The sequence below is a fragment of the Gopherus evgoodei genome, chromosome 6 (genome assembly GCF_007399415.2).
Source record: "Gopherus evgoodei ecotype Sinaloan lineage chromosome 6, rGopEvg1_v1.p, whole genome shotgun sequence".
Taxonomy (NCBI): Eukaryota; Metazoa; Chordata; order Testudines; family Testudinidae; genus Gopherus; species Gopherus evgoodei.
In genome coordinates, this window is record NC_044327.1 from 115568058 (window position 1) to 115587535 (window position 19478).

A 19478-nucleotide genomic window follows, 5' to 3' on the forward strand; every position below is an offset into this window, starting at 1 on the left:
CAGTAAGAGCTTTGAGATGTCAAATTTTTGAAGCAAGACTTCTCAAGAAGCTCCAGAACATACTCAGTTATTTTCTCTTTATTACAGTTTTGTCAACTCTCACAATATTTGGCATTTTGTCTTAAAGCCCCAGTTCTTGAAGCTATACAATCTCAGGAGAATGTCAGCTTTCATTTAAAAAGGTCCTGCGGGTAGTGGAGGAAAGTGGAAAATTATGAACCCCTGAGAGTACGTCTACATAGGAGCTGGGAGCACTGTCGCACGGCCTGGGTTGACATACTCGTGCTAGCATACTAAAAATAGCAATGTAGACATCTAGGCTCTGATGATTAGGGAGGGACAAGCCTGAATGTCAAAGAAACATCTACAACAGCTGTTGTTAGCATGCTAGCTGGAGCGCAGGTATCCCTTCCTTTTCTGGGTGGCAGCGAGCGAGGCAGCACTATGAAAGCATCAGGTACCCTGAGGGTGTACAAAGTTGTTGGGCGATACCTTCCTACTTCTAAATGTCCAACACCACCCCTCTGTTGGATGCGTATCTTTGCTCCTAATCGTGTTGTTGCCAAGTCCCATTTCTGGTACTCTGTGTCTCAGCTGAAGAAGAAGTCATCTTCTAGGGAAACTGTGTACTGTGAACAGGTATTTGAAAAGTCCCCTTTGCGGGTGAAAAACTTTGGTATCTGGCTACACTATGATTCTCGTAGTGGAACCCACAACATGTATAGGGAATAATGAGACTTGACAACTGCTGGTGCTGTTACACAGTGCTACCGTGATATGGGTGCCCGCCACCGTGCCCGTGTTCACCCTATTCAGATCATGAAGGTTGAGGCGATTGCTGCTAGCAAGTGCCATAGACCTGCAGGCAAGCAATGCCATGGTTCAAAAATCAAGTTCTCTCTGCCACACAGAGTTCTGCATCATCAGCACAAACCACGTTTCACCACCAAGAGATCAAATACATTCTTCTAAATGCAAGAATATTCTGTTTGCTCTGTGTTACAATAAAATTCTTAGGGGAGTAAAGGGGAACTAGCCTGCATCTGTAAACACAGGCTGTGAGATTCACTCCCACCAGCCATCAAGACATACCCAAAAAGGCTCAGAAGCCAGAAGGGGGAAAAAAAACAGAACCCCCAACAATTTATTTAAAATCTCATGATTGCTGGGACTCTATTCATGATAGCTAACATATGGGGATAGGCAATGGAGTTATTATATTTGTCACAAAACAGTTTATATAGTATCAATCACCTCATGTTATCATATTCCATTTATAACAAATAGAAGAGGAGGAGTGTGCAGGCACATGTGAGAGAGCAGTAAGACTTATGTCCCCAGAATGGCTTTTTTCAGTTCATTAAAACACTGGAGCCACCTACCCCCAAAATAAAATTTAGTATCACTTGTGATCCAAGTATTCACATGCCAGGCCCCTCTTATGAAAGGGAATGTCATGTTTCAAAAACAGTACTATTATTTCAAAGGAAACTGAGGTCTTGAGCATGACTGCATTGCTATTAAAAGCAAAATGGCAGACATTCCTTTGTGATACCCAAACCTCTCCAGTGAATATCACAGCACATGTGATTCTGACTACTGAGAGAACAACGTGCTGGGGGATATGATCTGGTTGCTGCTCTGATTTAGCCTCTTCTGACATTTTTCTTGAACAAAGGGGATTCTGAAGGTCCCTCTCACTCCCTTGCACAGACATGTACACACCCCTCTCTACAAATCCCCAGGTAACATAAGAGTGAATGGTAATATTACACAGCTGATAAATTCTGCTAAGCATGTTCATAGACTTTTAGTGACTTTTTTCTAGGGTTGATCTTTGGGACCCACAAAGCCCTCAGCTGTGACTCCTTGCCCTCTGACTTCAGGGATCAAACATACTTCTGCTCATTAAAAAATAATATTTCTACCTCACAGATTGGCCTCTGGGACTTGAGATGTGTGGCCAGTCTATTGATAAACTAGCATGCATGCGTCCATTTGTGGAAGAAAGGAACACCAACACCACTCAAGCTGCTTACACATAACTTCCGTTGCTAGAAGCTCCAGCCAGGTGATCGTCCACAACTGAGCCAGCTGCTCATATCCCTCTTCCCTTTAAAAGCAGCAAAGAGTCCTGTGGCACCTTATAGACTAACAGACGTTTTAGAGCATGAGCTTTCGTGGGTGAATACTCACTTCGTCAGATGTGGGTGAATACTCACTTCGTCGGCTTTTACAGACCCAGGCCATGTCTACATCTAAAATTTTGCAGCGCTGGTTGTTACAGCTGTATTAGTACAGCTGTATAGGGCCAGCGCTGCAGAGTGGCCACACTTACAGCAACCAGCGCTGCAAGTGGTGTTAGATGTGGCCACACTGCAGCGCTGTTGGGCGGCTTCAAGGGGGGTTCCGGGACGAGAGAGCAAACCGGGAAAGGAAACCAGCTTCGCCGCGGTTTGCTCTCTCGGTCCCGGAGCCACCCAGCAAACCGCAGGGAAGGAGACCTGCTTGCTCGGGGTTCCGGGACCGAGAGAGCAAACCGGGAACGCCGCGGTTTGCTCTCGCGTTCCCGGAGCCAGCCAGCAAACCGCAGGGAAGGAGACCTGCTTGCTCGGGGTTCCGGGACCGAGAGAGCAAACCGGGAACGCCGCGGTTTGCTCTCTCGGTCCCGGAGCCACCCAGCAAACCGCAGGGAAGGAGACCTGCTTGCTCGGGGTTCCGGGACCGAGAGAGCAAACCGGGAAAGGAGACCAGCTTCGCCGCGGTTTGCTCTCGCGTTCCCGGAGCCACCCAGCAAACCGCAGGGAAGGAGACCTGCTTGCTCGGGGTTCCGGGACCGAGAGAGCAAACCGGGAACGCCGCGGTTTGCTCTCGCGTTCCCGGAGCCAGCCAGCAAACCGCAGGGAAGGAGACCTGCTTGCTCGGGGTTCCGGGACCGAGAGAGCAAACCGGGAACGCCGCGGTTTGCTCTCTCGGTCCCGGAGCCACCCAGCAAACCGCAGGGAAGGAGACCTGCTTGCTCGGGGTTCCGGGACCGAGAGAGCAAACCGGGAAAGGAGACCAGCTTCGCCGCGGTTTGCTCTCGCGTTCCCGGAGCCACCCAGCAAACCGCAGGGAAGGAGACCTGCTTGCTCGGGGTTCCGGGACCGAGAGAGCAAACCGGGAACGCCGCGGTTTGCTCTCTCGGTCCCGGAGCCACCCAGCAAACCGCAGGGAAGGAGACCTGCTTGCTCGGGGTTCCGGGACCGAGAGAGCAAACCGGGAACGCCGCGGTTTGCTCTCTCGGTCCCGGAGCCAGCCAGCAAACCGCAGGGAAGGAGACCTGCTTGCTCGGGGTTCCGGGACCGAGAGAGCAAACCGCGGCGTTCCCGGTTTGCTCTCTCGGTCCCGGAACCCCGAGCAAGCAGGTCTCCTTCCCTGCGGTTTGCTGGGTGGCTCCGGGAACGCGAGAGCAAACCGCGGCGAAGCTGGTCTCCTTTCCCGGTTTGCTCTCTCGGTCCCGGAACCCCGAGCAAGCAGGTCTCCTTCCCTGCGGTTTGCTGGGTGGCTCCGGGACCGAGAGAGCAAACCGGGAAAGGAAACCAGCTTGATTACCAGAGGCTTCCTCCTTCCACGGAGGTCAAGAAAAGCGCTGGTAACTGTCTACATTGGATTACCAGCGCTGGATCACCAGCGCTGGATCCTCTACACCCGAGACAAAACGGGAGTACGGCCAGCGCTGCAAACAGGGAGTTGCAGCGCTGGTGGTGCCCTGCAGATGTGTACACCTTCAAAGTTGCAGCGCTGTAACTCCCTCACCAGCGCTGCAACTTTCTGATGTAGACAAGCCCCCAGACTAACACGGCTACCCCTGATACCCTCTTCCCTTTGTAGCCAAACTTAAAGTGCAAGAGAGTCAGTGTGGTATAGTGCAAGAAAGTCCTGCATTCTGACAAGGGCACCGTCAGACTCCTTCTTGAGCCTTAGTCAAGTCACTTAATCTTCCTGCGTTTGTTTCCTTCCTTTGTAAAGGAAGTATTTACCTTAATTGGGATATCAGGATCTTTAGACAATGTTTGTAAAGTGCTAGCACAAGTCCTCACATTCAACAGAATGCATATAAAACCTTCCAGAAACTACAGACAAAGTGATTCTCAGGCTCTAGTTAGTTCATATTGAGAACTGCAGAGAATTACAGCATCATTTTCCAGATCACAGGGCATCATGCCCACTAGGGGATGCAAAGAACGAGCTGAAGCTGGAGCAAAGTAGCAGCACAAGTTTCCTTCATGCTGCTCCGCTGACATGGTAGGATTCATAGATTCCACAGCCGGAAGGGACCATTGTCATCATGTAGTCTGCCCTCCTATATAACACAGGCCAAGAACTTCCCCAGAATAATTTCTAGAGCAGATCTTTTAGAAAAAGATCTCGATTTTAAAATGGACAGTGATGATGAATTCACCATGATCCTTAGTAAAATTATTCCAATGGTTGATTATTCTCACTGTTAAAAATTTACACCTTATTTCCAGCCTGAATTTGTCTAGCTTCAATTTCCAGTTGAATCATCTGATGATTCCAATTGGATCATCTGCTATAAATTTACCTGTTAGATCAAAGAGCCCATGTGAGTACTTACAGGCTGGAACAAATTGACTCCTTAGCCTTCTACTTGAGTGGATCACTGTAAAGCAGGTTTTCTAATCCTTTAATAATTCTCGGGGCTCCTCTCTGAACTCTATCCACTTTTTCCAACAGAAGAGAGCACAACTGAAGTCATTTTCCTGAAGAGGGGCTCAGCTTTCAAGAGCTTGGGAAATGCTGCCCTAGAGCACTTTAAAATGTTGACAATTATGCACATAACTTGGCTCAAGCAACTAACCTACATTTCTCTTACAGAGATAAGCCATGAGGGAGGCAACAATACTCTCCGCATTCATTTTTATAAACTAACAATCAGTTCAGTATTTAAGTGCTCTGAAGAATTTTTAGTGATTTCCTCCAAAATAGTATCTGCCTGTGCATGGTGACACAATCATGGCAGATAAGAGATGGTTACATCTGGGTGTGGGGGGAAGTGCTTTGTTTTGCAAGCTCACCTAAACACATTTAAAGTTACGGTAAAGCCTTTGTTTTTTGTGTGGTCCAGAATGACTGGTCAATATTTGCAAAAGACAGAGCTCTATGTTTTGTTAGGAGATTTTTAAATTTAAAAGCAGTAAGGGAATAAACAACACCATGCCATTTTCAAGTTAATACTGGTGAACTTCTAAACATCAACACAATTTTTAAGAGCAAAATAAAAACTTAGCAGACAAAGTAAATATCAGCGGTCAGAAGACAGTTAAAAAAAGCAGCCTTATTGTGACAGAATGCCTATTAAAATTGTTTTGTTGCTATAAGCATTTCTTTTGCTTGGCTGTACTGCAGGAAGATGCAAAAAGGCACAAGGATTAATTGCACCTAATGCTTAGGAAATATCACCTCAAACATTTTGCTTATATTTTGTCTATTGCACTTTGTCGTTTCTGTTTAGAGTATAAACTCTTCAGGGTACAGATTGTGTCTCCCTGTGTGTTTATATCACACCAAGCACATTCTGGATCCTTTCAGATAAGAAATAAGGCACACTGTGTTTTCACTGTTATATAAGTCTCAGATACCATTCCGAAAACAAAGCATGACACTCTTACTGACTGCGCTCGAATAAAGAACCTGAAGAAGAGCTCTGTGTAAGCGCGAAAGCTTGTCTCTCTCACCAACAGAAGATGATCCAAGATATTACCTCACCCACCTTGTCTCTCGAATAAAGATACACTTACATTCAGGAGAAAAATATTTCCGACTTTTGTCCTTACCTTATTTCTTGCTCACAGTCAGAACCAGCAATGTACCATATCCAAGAGTAGTAAAAGCCAGCAGTATTAACATAAATCCCAAATCTATTTTACAAGCAGACACACACCTCAGCTTATGTTTCCAGATGTTTAGCAAAGCTTTAACATAACTAAGAAGGTATTCAAAGAGCTGCTAGGTATAATGATGATTCATATCAAAGACAGCTACAAAGAAATGCCTGTGGGTGAAAGAGGAGTTTAAAAAGTACTAAACTCCACCTATAGTGTCTCCACCCTTCAGGGTTTTAAAAGAACTACCTTGTGTACTCATAACCCTGTTCAATGTGCTTTCCATTTTGCATATTTATTTGCTATAGTAATGCATGAAGAGCACAACAGGTTCAAAAATCTTTTTAGAAAAAAAGCTAAACAAATTTTAATCTTTACAGTTTTGTTTCTCTCACTTTGCCCAAATAAAAGCATAAAAATAAATGAAAAAAATGTACAAAATATTTTACTCCAGAATCTTTTTAAAAACAAACACACACATATTTACAGGAATGAAAACAATGATTTTACCTCAGAACAAAAGTGCATCTGCCTATAAATTTGAATTTCCCGTATGTCATTGCAATCCACTGAATTTTCTTAAATGCAAATAATGTGGAACTTTAACTAGAAGTGGAAGAAAAAATAAGCAAACTTAGGCACACAGGTGATTTTTAGGAGCAGAAAGTCAACACAGGCGTGCTGGGAAACAGCTGTGCTAATGAGCACTAATATGCTGGCTGCTGCGTTGATGAACAGGTTTGGCAGAGTTTAAACAAATAAACAAGGTGAGGGACAGGCACAGGCAAAGAGGCTCCATTACTCATGTGCAGGCCTCAAACTTTAGATAGGCAACCAAACATTTCATGCTTAATCAAACCGTGTACACTGGATATCTCACAATGGCAGATTCACTAAGGAGAGTTCTTGTACTTCCATGCTACCAACTTGTCTAAGCAGATCATGTTAAATTTCTGTTGAACCCCACAACACAGGAACAAAGGGGGCAGTCAGTGAAATTAAAAGGTCGCAAGCTCAAAAATGATAAAAGGAAATACTTTTGCACAGAATGTATAATTAGACTGTGGAATTCATCGTGGCCAAGAAATTAGCAAGATTCAAAATAGGACTGGACATTTATATGGGTAAGAATGTCCAGAGTTATAATTAATGATGCCAAACATTTTGGGAGGGATATTAAACCTACTGCATCCAGGCTTACAGAAGTCTCTACTTATAGAGATAAGTCTGAGGCCTAATGTGGGAGCAGATTATCCTACCTCTGCCTACAGCAGGGTTCTTACACCTTCCTGTGGAGCCTCTGGTAATGGCCAGTGTCAGAAACAGGATACTGGAGTGGACTAGATGGACCCCAAGGCCAATCCAGTGTGGCAACTCCTATGTTCCTAAGTGCAGAAACATGCAAATGAAGTAAATATCAAGGTGGTTTGCTCAGTTTGAATCTGAATCTTTCTACAGTATAGCATCAGGAAGGAAACTGGCAACTCCATGAGCAGGGAAGTTTTAAAAAAATGGAGAAAAGGAGAATACACTATAATGAAAGTGACTTACTCATCATTACTACTAATTTTAGGGTGGGTGGTTTCACTGGTTAGCCCTATCAGCTTCCCCTTCTGTTTCTTCTCCCAATACAATGATGCTTTTCTCTTGTGAAGATGAAAGCAACATAAAATCTGCTATTATGGTCAACCAGACTCTAGCAACCACACTACTACCCAAGAGCCAAAAAATGCAAGGGCAGTGGGGGTGAGGGAGTAACAGGCAATCAAGAAATGCAGAGGAAATCTGGAGATAGAAGTACACAACTCCTGTATGCAGTGTGTTGTAGCCACGTCAGTTTCAGGATATTAGGACAAAGTGGGAGTGGTATCTATTGAACAGATTGAACAAAATGAAACAATCTTATATTGGGTGGTAACGCTCTGAGTACCTTTCTCAGACCTGAAGAGCTGTATGTAGCTCGAAAGCTTGTCTCTGTCCCCAACAGCAGGTGGTCCAATAAAAGATATTACCTCACCCACGTCTCATACTGCCTACAGGTGATAGTGACAGGATCTAGTGTCTTAGAACTCTACATTAACAGTGTTTTTTTTGTTTGTTCCCAAAGTATTAAAAGCATAACATATCCCTCTGACAAGCCTTATTACAGAGAAGAGAAATTGGTCTGCATCATTAGGGCTGATCAAGTCTGTAGGCTGAAGAGGAGTGTGAGGGAGCATTTGCCTCACACTGGTTGAGAAACAGTTAAAAGCAGCCCTAGGGAGGCTATGCAGCAGACAGCCAATCAGTGAGGGGCTGCAAGGAGCAGCCAATCAGGGCAGAGCAGGCTCATATATGAAGAAAGCTGCGAGGCAAAGGAGTCAGTTCCCTCTTGGGAGCCCAGGGAGAAAGAACTGGATCCTTGAAGGGCTGAGGAACCACTAGACCCCTGGACAGAACAGTGATGAGCCAGGTCAGGGGAGCAAGAGGGTGTTCCAGCCTGACTGGCTGAAAGACTGAAGCCTGGATACAAGGGCAGAGAAGGTGCTAGGGCTATGGGGAAGTGGCCTAGGGAAACAGACGGTGGGGGCTGAAGGAGATGCAGCATGTGGCTGCCGCCTAGAAGGTCCCTGGGTCGGGAACTGGGGCAGTAGGGGGCCCGGGTCTGCTTCTGCCCCCACTTGCAACTGAGGGGAATGACCAGTGAAGGGCTGCAGTTTGCCACTGAGACAAGTGGTTAGAACCTTGGACTGCAGTCGGCCACAGAGGCAAATGGCTGGACAGATGACTGCTGCTCCCCCGGGGGGAGGGAAGGGGCGAGAACAGAATGGGGCATGGCCAGAGGGCTGTGTCCTGAAGAGGATGCTGCAATCCTTGAGGTGACATGGGTCTGAAGCAGAAGTGATGGCAGGCGATACACCACCGGAGGAGGGTGCCCTGCAAAAAGACTGAGCTAATTCCCAGGACAACCAGCAGGAGGTGCCACAGTGGTGAGTCCTACTCTGTTATAAGGAGGAACAGGTTGGCCATCTGATAGTGCCCTATATACAATAGCATATGAGCAGCAGCCTTACAAAAAAGTCCCCAAGATAATCTCTTAACTCTTGTCTCCAAAGGGCAGCACAGGATGCAGCTGTAGGGCATCAGATTATTAAATGAATCTTTCTGAAATAATCTAATGCAATTGTCTCATCCAAAGTGCAACACTGCATGCTGATTTTCCCCCCCTCCCCCAAAGTGAAAGGAGCAATTTTATTTTACACAGCAAGACTGGTTTTATGGTAATTGACAGCTAAACAAACAGTTATGAAGTGACACAGGACAACAGATATGAAAGGAAGGCAACTCTGAAAACCATTTAAAAAAAACCCACACTTGGCAAATGTTAGCCTATGCCCCTATAAAACCCAAGAGATTTATTTTAAAAAATATCATAACCTATTTAACTTGATTTTCCTACTCTCAAAACCCTTCAAAAACTTTATAGGCCAATCTTCAGCTAAGATGCATAGACATAACATCATTTAAGTTAATTTAAATCAGCTGAGGCTCTGACCTTAAGTTATTTTTAAAAACCACTCTATTGATCTTGGCTTCCAGTTCCAACAAGGATATTAATTCCTTTCCAGACAAGTGTATTTCAATGACTGCCTGCCCAAAAGGAGAGGGTAAAAAAGGTTTTGTTACAGCTAGTCAAAGGCTCATGTTGGCACAAGAAGAAATAGATATAAACTGGCAATCAATAAGTTTAGGCATCAAATTAGATGAAGGTTTCTAATAATCAGAGAAGTGAAGTTCTGGAACAGCTTTCAAAGGAAAGATGGGGAGGTAAAAAACCTAACTCGTTTTAAGACCCAACCTGAGACATTTATGGAGGGGTTGGTGTGATGAGACTGCCTACAATGGTATATTGCCCATCCATGACTGCTTGTAGCAAGTATCTCCAGCAGCTGGAAACAGGACACTAGATGAGGAGGGCTCGAGTTACTATAGAGAATTTTTTCCCAGGGGTCTGGCTGGTGGATCTTGCCCACATGCTCAGGATCTAACTGACTGTCACATTGGGGATTAGGAAGGAACTTCCCCCCAGGTCAAATTAGTAAAGACAATGGGGATTTTTCACCTTCCTGTACAGTACGGGGTATGGATCACTCATCATTTTGAACTAAAGTAAAGAGTGGATTCTCTGTAACTTGAAGACTTTATATCAAGATTTAAAGGACTTAAGCAACTCAACAGGAGGTTATGGGCCTATTAGTGGGTTGGTGATGTTCTGTGACCTGAGACATAAAGGTGGTCAGACTAGATCAGTGACTCTCAACCTTTCCAGACTACTGTACCCCTTGCAGGAGTCTCGTATGTCTTGCATACCCAAAGTTTCACCTCATTCTAAAACTACTTGCTTACAAATCAGACCTAAAAATTCAAAAGTGTCACAGCACACTTACTGAAAAATTGCCGACTCTCTCATTTTTACCATATATCATTATAAATCAATTAGAATAGAAATATTGTATTTACATTTCAGTATGCAGAGCAGTATAAACAAGTCATTGTCTGTATGACATTTTTAGTTTGCATTGACTTCGCTAGTGCTTTTTACATAGCCTGTTGTAAAACTATGGAAATAGCTAGATCAGTTGATGTATCCTCTGGAAGACCTCTGTGTACTCCCATGGGTGCACATATCTCCAGTTGAGAATCGCATGATCATGATGGTCCTTTCTGGCCTTAAAGTCTATAAGTAATGGAAGTTTTTGTAGGTTTCTAGCAAATGCAAACTAAAATTAAGACAGGGGAACTAAAAATCCTGCTCCCCTCCCCCCCACAATAGATATAGATAGATAAACAAATACACACACACACACACCATATATACTCATTCATAAGACAGTTCGTTTATAAGCCGACCCCCGCGTAAGATGGATAAATAAAAATGGAAAATTTTTATAAACAGGGTCAGCAAACATTGGATCCTGGGCCATCAAGATAAGCCGCAGATGGGCTGGGATGGTTTGTTTACCCTGAGCGTCCACAGGAACACAGGTAAACCTAAATAAACAAAGTGTTCTGGCGTACCAGCTGCTTACCTTGACAGGCTGAGACAGCAACTGGTGGGAAAAAAATTTTTTGGGGGGGAGTGGGGGAGAAGCTGGGAGTCAGGGGAGTAACCCCTGTGACCACCCTCTACGTGACCCCACCCCAGTCCAGGACCCTCACACTCTCCTCATCCCATTCCTTCCCACCCTATCTGAGGAGGGCCAGGGAAGGATGTTTCTGGCCTGGCTGGAGCTGCTCCAACAGGCCAGACCAGGCAGCACGGCCACAGAGTGCTCCAGCAGGCAGGGAGACACAGCCACAGCCTGCTCTGGGGGCGGGGCCGAGTGGCACAGCTGCAGCCTGCCAGCCCCAGAGCTGCAGCTGCTTCGGAGGCTGGGGAAAGCAGCGTGGCCAAAAGTGGAGAGACTCTGGCCCCGCCTTGTCCCTTCTGGCTCTGCTGCCTCTCCTGGCTCCCTCTGTTGGGGGGAGGAGCTGTGTCCCACCTCTCCCTCTCTATACCCGTTCAAAAGCCAACCCCCTTCTATGGTCCTTCCCTTTTTTACTAAAAAAATTCAGCTTATGAACGAGTATATACGGTATATATAATTGATGTCCTCCACGCCCAGACACATGGCGCTCCATGGATGCATCATAGTTATCTCAGCAGAAACTCCATGCCTGCTTCCCCTACCCACTGTGTCACACCATCACTTTGTCAACACAATTCCCTACAAGCAGGCTGTCTCTGGCTGGCTGCTGCCTTTTTGTCAGAAATAGTCCTACTCCTGTGAAATCTCCCACTAAACTTAGTCAGCAGTGTGTGGATTCCTCATACCGTGGATGGGAATGACAATACCTTATCCCCTCCTCTGTATGCAGAGCCACAGCCCCACAGAGAGACTGCGGGTTAGGGACTGGGTACCACAGAGAGAACTTTGCCTTCCACACCTTCTGGCCAGGGCTCTACAGGGCAATGTAGATCAAAAGTAGGTTGCTTTGAAGATGGTGTTTCAGACTGGACTAACTATGCCTCAGTGTTAAACAAAATATGTTATTTTTCCACAGGAGCATGCTTTAGACTGAATGAGCAAAATGTGCAACTGGATGAGACAGTAAGATCAAGAATATCTGTGAAAATGGTTAATACATTAGATAGGTTAGCTGCACTAGAAGGAAAACTGGGACACGAGAGAAGAATACACTGAAGAATGAACAGCAGTTCTTTACACTGTACAATGCATAGCTATAACAGGAAGCAGTTCACATCTTGACTTTGAAGAGGACATAATTGGAGATCTTAAATGTAGGATCATCATAAGCCAAAGAAAATGTTCTCTTTACCTTACTAGCAAAAAGGAAAAGGTTCTTAATATTTATTCAGAGTTGTGAAACTGAAAAGTTTCACATAAAAGCGCTATTATTAGATGCCTCTGCCACCAAGCTCCACAATAGGAGAGAACTTGGCACCACAGTATTGTATGGGGTAGGGACAAATTCCACAGGAGAGAAGCTCTGTCAATAGTGGAAAGCTAAACACACTTTGTATTTATATTTTGAAGTGCAGAGCACAAGAACTGACACTCCACAAGTCATAACCTGCTGTCCTAATGAGCCAGCAGGGGTCACATAGCAGACACATACACTTCTACTACATGCACCAGTCTAAGCACATGTATTAACCAAGTAATTAACAGCAGGAAGGCCCAAACTCACTCTTCAGAAACAAAACTATTCTTTAAAAGACTATGCTCAGCAGGCGGCCAAAACAAAGCTTGTGTTCAGCAGTGGTTGAGCACCACTGTTTCAATCTCAAACATTTGAGAGTTGCAACATGTTCTTCCAGACATGAACCTTGCCGTGACAACCCAAATCTTTGTGATCTTTTAGCCAAGTCACTGAGTATCCTCTATTTGAAGCTACTCTTGCAAGCTAGTCTTAGGAAAAAAAGGCTATTAAGGAATGTGGCTACACAACTATCCAAAAGCCTCCACCCACAATAGTCTGGGATGAACACTGCTTGCTTATTACCCAGGAACTGAATTTTGACATTAAATATTACTGGGGGACTTCCGATTGTCTAAGTAGGCCCTTTCAGAATGTTTTTTTCCTTGAAACTGAAGAAATGTTTTTGAATAGAACTCATTATTGGCCATAAATATGTTTTCTCCTTTGGTTTGCTGATGGGGAAGATATTTGTTTAATGCTGGGGTGAAATTTGAAGGTTACATCCGTATGCAGTTTCAAGGATGGATTTTGAGATATGTTGCCATTTTCTTCAGTTCCAGTTTGTTAGCTGGTCAGAAACCAAGAGTTGCAAGTGCCATATAAATTTAATTCTTGTAAAATAGTTCTATTACTACATAATTAAGGGGATGTACACTAAACATTACACTCATGGAAGTAGATTAGAGCTTAGCAGCAGCTACTCAATGGAGCCTCCTCCTTCTGCCATCCCATGAACGAAAAGGTCTTGCTGGACTGATTGAGGAGCAAGCTCAAAGATAAGGCTGCAGATCAACAGACCTTATTGAGGGCTTTGAGATAGGCTCAGTTGGACTTGTCCCCTGGAAGGGGTTTGCTTTGTTTTTATTTCACATACAGATTGTGTGAGATTTGGCCAGAGGGCTGAGTCAGCAAAGACCCACCACAACCCAGTAGAGGGAGCGTATAGGCACACGCACTTGGCCACAGGGCACTCGCAAGATGTGAGTGTGACCCCATTACACCTACATTTAAAGAATGTTAATTTTTTTCCATGTCAAGCACTCAAAAGTTAAGAAATGCCAGAATTAAGGTTGCCCATGTTTTTAGATGGCTCAGATTGCGCATTGGGGTGGGCGATTTAGACTCGTGGAGCAGATGCCTGATAAGGTTTGGAGGGCCGTTGGAAGATGTGTAGGGAATGAGGCAGGGTATTGCAGGAAGAGAAGGGATGGTTTCATGGGTAAGTAATTGAATGATGCCCTAGAGAACTGAATGCTATCCCTGCATCTGTCAGCGAGCTCTTATGTGATGCTAGTCCATGGGAGGAAAACATTTTGGCCTGAGGGCCATATCTGGGTATGGAAATTGTATGGCAGGCCATGAATGATCATGAAATTGGGGGTTGGAGCACAGGAGGGGGGGTGAGGGCCTCTGGCTGGAAGTGCAGGCTCTGGGGTGGGGACAGGGATGAGGGTTTTGAGGTGCAGGAGGGGGCTGGGTTGGAGCAGAGGGGTGAGGAGTATGGGAGGGGGCTCCAGGCTGAGGCAGGGGATTGAGGTGTGGGATGGGGGTACTGTCTCTCTGGGCAGGGGGTGTGGGCCAGAAATGAGGAGTTCAGAGTGCAGGAGGCAGTTCCGGGCTGGGGCAGGGAGCTCTGGGCTGGGACTGAGGGGTTTGGAGGGGGCCCCGGGATGGGACAGTGGTGAGGCTGACTGGCCTGAAGTTCCCCAGATTCTCCTTCTTCCCTTTTTTAAAGATGGGCACTATGTTTGCCTTTCCAATCCAAATACCCCAGGACATAATGGGGTCGCTCAGACAATAAACTCAATTGTTGCAATGCACTGTTGACCTACGTACCCCCAAACCACAAACTCTGTAGTCTTTTCAGTTCTGGGAAAATTCAGTGGTCACCCTCAACATGGTGCCACATGGCGCCATGATGAATATCCTTGTATCTATCCCTCCACACAACAACAACAAGGAGAAGTGCTACAAATACACCAACCTATAAAACCAGAGGTCAAAGTACATGTCACCTGCTACACTGTTGTATGTTTTAGCTACAGGACATAAGTGTTTCCTCTTTCAAATCCTAAGTGAAAACAAAGCATAGTTCAGCCCGTTAGTGTTGGTAAAAAAAAGTTTTTGAACAATGTATGTGTTTGGCTGCACTTTAATTTTATTCCCTGCTTCTTTGCACACTAAAATTCTATTTTTGGAAACCACAAAGTATCTTTATCAGTTTACCCCAAGCACTGAGGAATTCATAGTGGGAGGCAAAAATCCTCCCATACTTAACAGACAACACTGTGGCTGACTACTAAAATGGTCTTTTAATGCCTCCCTCGGCAACACAGCTCTACAGTTAGCTTTTCTAATAGCCCTCGTGTCTGACTGTTCAAATTCAGCAGATTGCAGGTCCTCCTCACCCTCCTGCAGCTTTTCCCACTTCACAGATATTATGCAATACATAACAGGCAACTACAACCATGGGGATGTTTTTCTGGCTAAGATCCATTCTAGTTGGTAAAGACTGCCAGCATCCCTCCAATTTACCAAAACAACATTCAACAGTTATTCTGTACCTGATGAACCAGTAATCGAACCTTTCCCTGGTGCTGCTGAGGTGACCAGGTTACAGCTCTATGAGCCAAGGCAGCAAGGAGTAGGCTGAATTCCCCTGAATCAAGACTGGCATGTCAACATCACCAATGCTAACCTGCCCTTGGGAAAGAATTTGAAGAGCTAGATGGGATAAAGTCCTGTGTTCTTAAAGATGCAAGTGTCATACATCTTCCCTGACCAGCCCACACCGACATCGATGAAGCACCCCAGTAAGCAACTAGCCCTTGCATATCCAGGGAAAAAGTATCCCTTTCTGTTGATGTACTCACTGGTAAGGAGGTGGTTCCATAACAGGGATATGCAGGTGATCTCACCAATCAGTGCTTGTTTCTCAGGCCCAGAAGCAACACTCATGAGAATTATGCTGTGCCCAGGAAGGCCATGCTTCTTACAGATAGATGGAAGAGACTGAAAAGCACCAGATAGGATTCTGGGAGTTTTTAAAAAAATGCCATGAAAATTATGGGCTGTGGAAAGTATGGGATGGAGAAAGTGGCATGGTGGGAACTTGACCCCGAAGCTTCCAGAAATCCCTAGGCAAATCATTGGTATCCCACAAAAATGTCCCACAAAGCATTGAGCCAGCCTGCAGTGCAGGGCACATTGGGATACCTACCTGTGATTCGCCACATTTGACACTGACACAAGCACTCCCATTAAGTGCACACAGTGCTGATGCAGGCACCAAAAGTGTGCATGTGCCCAAGCAACAAACTTCAGCAATTGTACGCAGACACAACTTACTTTCTAGTATAGACATGACCTGAGAGAGAGATCTGTGTGGGACAGTGATCCGGGGTCACTGGAAGCAGCCCATAAGCGGAGCAGTAAATTAGGGAACCACTGGAGAGAAAGGAGATGCAGAAGCAGCCACATAAGAGAGATCTGGGAGCAGAAGCGGTCATATGATCCCCCAGAGCTTTTTAAAAAAATTCTTCTTGACAAAATGTGCGTTAATTCAAACTATTGTGTGTAGCTCTAGCCACCTGCTATCAGTGTTCTAACAAGAAATGAAACTAACAGAACTTTAATGAAAAACTTGGCATATTTTACACATTGTGCATATGCTGCAAATAGCCTCTTTGCTTATTCATTATAACTAACTGCAGAAATGCCCTGCTTTCTGACACAATCAAAAACTTGTGGCGTACAAGTACAGCTGATCCCAAAGTGGGACTGGGGCCTTAGATAGATTCAGCAGTTCCGTTTTCTTGGCATTTATTAGAACACAGTGTCATTTGTTTGCCACTTACATACATTCAGAAATACTTGCGCTTTGGAATGCTTTTTATCCTGAGAAGCTGCATTCCAGAAAACTGTATTCCTAGGGCTCAACGTATTTGTTCTACTGGATTTAAAAAGTAGCTCAAGTGCCTCCAGTATAGACTTACCTACAACAAACGATCTCCGTAGCATAGATTATTAATAATATGCTTTATGAACTAGTACCATAGCATGGCAAAGCTTGCGTTAAGAAGAAAATTCACTATTAAATCAAAAGAATCCATGTTTACACTTAAATACTTGATACCTCACTTTAAAAATAAACAAACCAAACAAACAAAAAACATTTCCTGCTCTATTTTAGGGACATACTTGACACCAATTGCTGCAAGGGAAACAAAATCCTCAACTCTGGCCTAGGAGAGTCAAATTTTTACATAGTTCATTTTAAAGTGTACATATATACAATAAAAGTACTGTAATGAAAAATAAAAGGCATCTGAATTCATAGAGGAGTGTCCCAATAGAAATTCCACTTGTGCTACTTCTACCCATTAATTCTAGCCAGTTGAAAATTATCTGATAGACAAAAGATGATAATATTCTTTGTGACACTGGCAGACCAGCTGCCAGCTCATGCCAAGGTCCCTAGGCCCCAGCTGAACACTGTCAAATGCATAGCTGGAAACCAGTCTTGCTCACCTGCGTGTTAGCTTTATCAAAACAGGTATTAGTTTTATAAAAATGTACTTAGTGTTTAGACTTCATGAAGTGCTTGTAGGATGCTGCATGTATTACTCTAACTTAACATCTGTACCCCTTAACATCTGTTATAAGGTTATATTAAGTGTTTGCATGGTAAACCTCAGTAACTGCTTTTTTCCTATTTCATGGTGAGTTATACATTGATTAACATAAGGCTGGTTTCCTACAGGAGATGTTAGGTTCTGCACACAAGAAGGCCAACTGAAACCAAATGAGCCACTGTGAAACAAAGGAAAAAAAAGTCTTTGATTGCTCCCCTCCACCCTTACACCCATGAAGAGATGTACATGAGGACTCAAACCATCAGCTTGAACTCTGGGGGAAGGGAATAAAAATCCCTGACTGGAAGGAATATCTTTATGCTGCTTAGACTCTGACGGGCAAATATTTCTAAGTATAAGCAAGGGATCCCCAGTGCTTGCCCTGGGTTAGCCTTAAAACTTCTATAATAGGCTGTATATTACCTTTTGGAACCTAAGACTATCATTCGTGTGTGTGTGTGTGTGTGTGTGTGTGTGTGTGTGTGTGTGTGTGTGTGTGTGTGTGTGTGTGTGTGTGTGTGTGTGTGTGTGTGTGTGCGCGCGCGCGCTTACCTGCTTTGGCCTTATACATAATGCTCATTTCTTTTACTTAGTTAATAAATCTTTAGTTAATTTATTATAGAATGGCTACACGTGTTGTCTTTGGTATAGGATCTAAAGTGCAAATGACCTGTGACAAGCGACTTGTCCTTCAGGAGCACAAACAACATATTGATATGATTTTTGGTGCAAGAGGCAAAGGCAAGCTTGCCTGGGTATCAAGATGGACCAGAGTCTGAGACTCCATGTTAAGGCTGTTATAGTACTTGAGGAGTTCACACTAGATACTTGGTTGGTGAAATATAACTACAGAATTCACAACCAATTTGGGATTTGTGCCCTGCTTCTTAACGGTCTGCCTTGAGGTTCATACTTGTGCTTCTGAGCCACTTTTGATAGCCTGACGCTTCCTTATCATCACAATCTAAAGATGGCAGTTCTTTTCTTATAGAGTCACATATTTCCTATGTACCTGTCACCAGAAACATCTTGGCACTAGAGATAAGCAAATATATCAACATATTCTCTGAAAAGCTTCTCCCCATCTTAAATTAGGCTATGGCTGCGCTAGACAGCTTGCAGCTGTAAGCTCTCTAATGTAGCCATTCTAAGCCAATGTAAAACAACTCTCCCGTCAGCTTAACTACTCCAACCCCTCTGACCACCTGTAGCTATGCCAGCTCTCTCACCAACATAGCCCTGCCCACACCGGCACTTATGTTGATGTAACTTACGTCGCTCGGGGGGGTGATTTATTCACACCTCTGAGTGATCTAAATTATGTCTACGTAAGCTGTAGAGGAGACAGCCTTTAATTACTAGCCAGCTTAGAATCTCTTTGACTGATATTCCAAAAGGCTGACGCAGGTCACTAGAACTCAACCATGTGAAGTTAGCACATACAAAGACAAGGCTCTTATACAGAGTCCAAGAAGTATTAAGGCAATGACTTATCCCTATCTCACTGTGTTAAGCATTTCATGCGGGAAAGAGGTCAGAATGGCCATTCGGTTAAGACTGATTACAACTTCCCCCAGCTTTCCCCATGCCCCCAAAAGACAGACAGACACTTCAGTAATGATCACAACAAAATGGGGATAGCTCTCAAGAATGGATTTTGGGGGGGGGGGGTGGCACAGCAGCTCTTGATAGAGCACAGTGTATGTGCCAATGATTTCTTTGATGGCCACTGAGTCCAATGTCCGAATGACAGTCCCATCCACAGGTAGGGCACACCCACACACTAGCAATGCTCTAAATCCGAGCAGCAGATTCTTTCCTTCTGACGCCAATCACCACAAAGCTTGATCCAGTCTGCCTCACTCCATCTACAAGTTGGCTCTGCCAACCAGAGGGGCATTCTGCTCTCCTTTCCCAATCATCCACAGAGATTCCAAAGGATATTCAATCATCACCACCAGAGTCTTCTCTTACTAATCAACATTCCCACAAATGACATGCCAGAACAATTTAACACTAACACATTTGTCACTCTGGCTGGCCATCTTATTCAAATAATTTTATGCAAGCATCTGATATGAAAATTTTTAGTGTTTTGTTATGTTTGGCGTATAGGAGAGGGAATAAAACATCTCAAATACAGATTTTCACTTTAGCTGAGAATTTGTTACTGTTCAAGGCTCGGTCTTGCAAAAAGGTCAAAGTTCCTGGG

At 44.5% G+C, this 19478-nt stretch overlaps 1 protein-coding gene, 1 long non-coding RNA gene and 1 pseudogene across 8 annotated transcripts in view; 2 read left to right on the top strand and 1 right to left on the bottom strand.

Moving 5' to 3' along the window:
- The window catches only part of NEDD4L (NEDD4 like E3 ubiquitin protein ligase), a 362300-nt gene that overhangs the window by 225266 nt on the left and 117556 nt on the right, over positions 1 to 19478 (bottom strand). The window contains exon 1 of one of the 6 annotated variants that reach the window (XM_030565984.1): positions 5841 to 5917. The exons of the other annotated variants lie outside the window; for them this stretch is intronic. The gene's annotated coding sequence lies outside the window, so the exon portion shown is untranslated. Of the gene's footprint in view, positions 1 to 5840; positions 5918 to 19478 lie in introns of those variants that run through there. 6 annotated transcript variants of the gene reach the window in all.
- LOC115653158 lies at positions 412 to 1021 on the top strand (annotated as a pseudogene).
- Positions 8277 to 17690, top strand: LOC115653159. 2 transcript variants are annotated; one of them, XR_004000864.1, is made up of 4 exons: positions 8277 to 8857; positions 10825 to 10913; positions 11973 to 13612; positions 17395 to 17690. It is a non-coding gene; the product is annotated as an uncharacterized LOC115653159 (long non-coding RNA). The 2 variants fall into 2 exon arrangements; XR_004000863.1 differs by lacking the exon at positions 17395 to 17690 and having other exon boundaries at positions 11973 to 14003.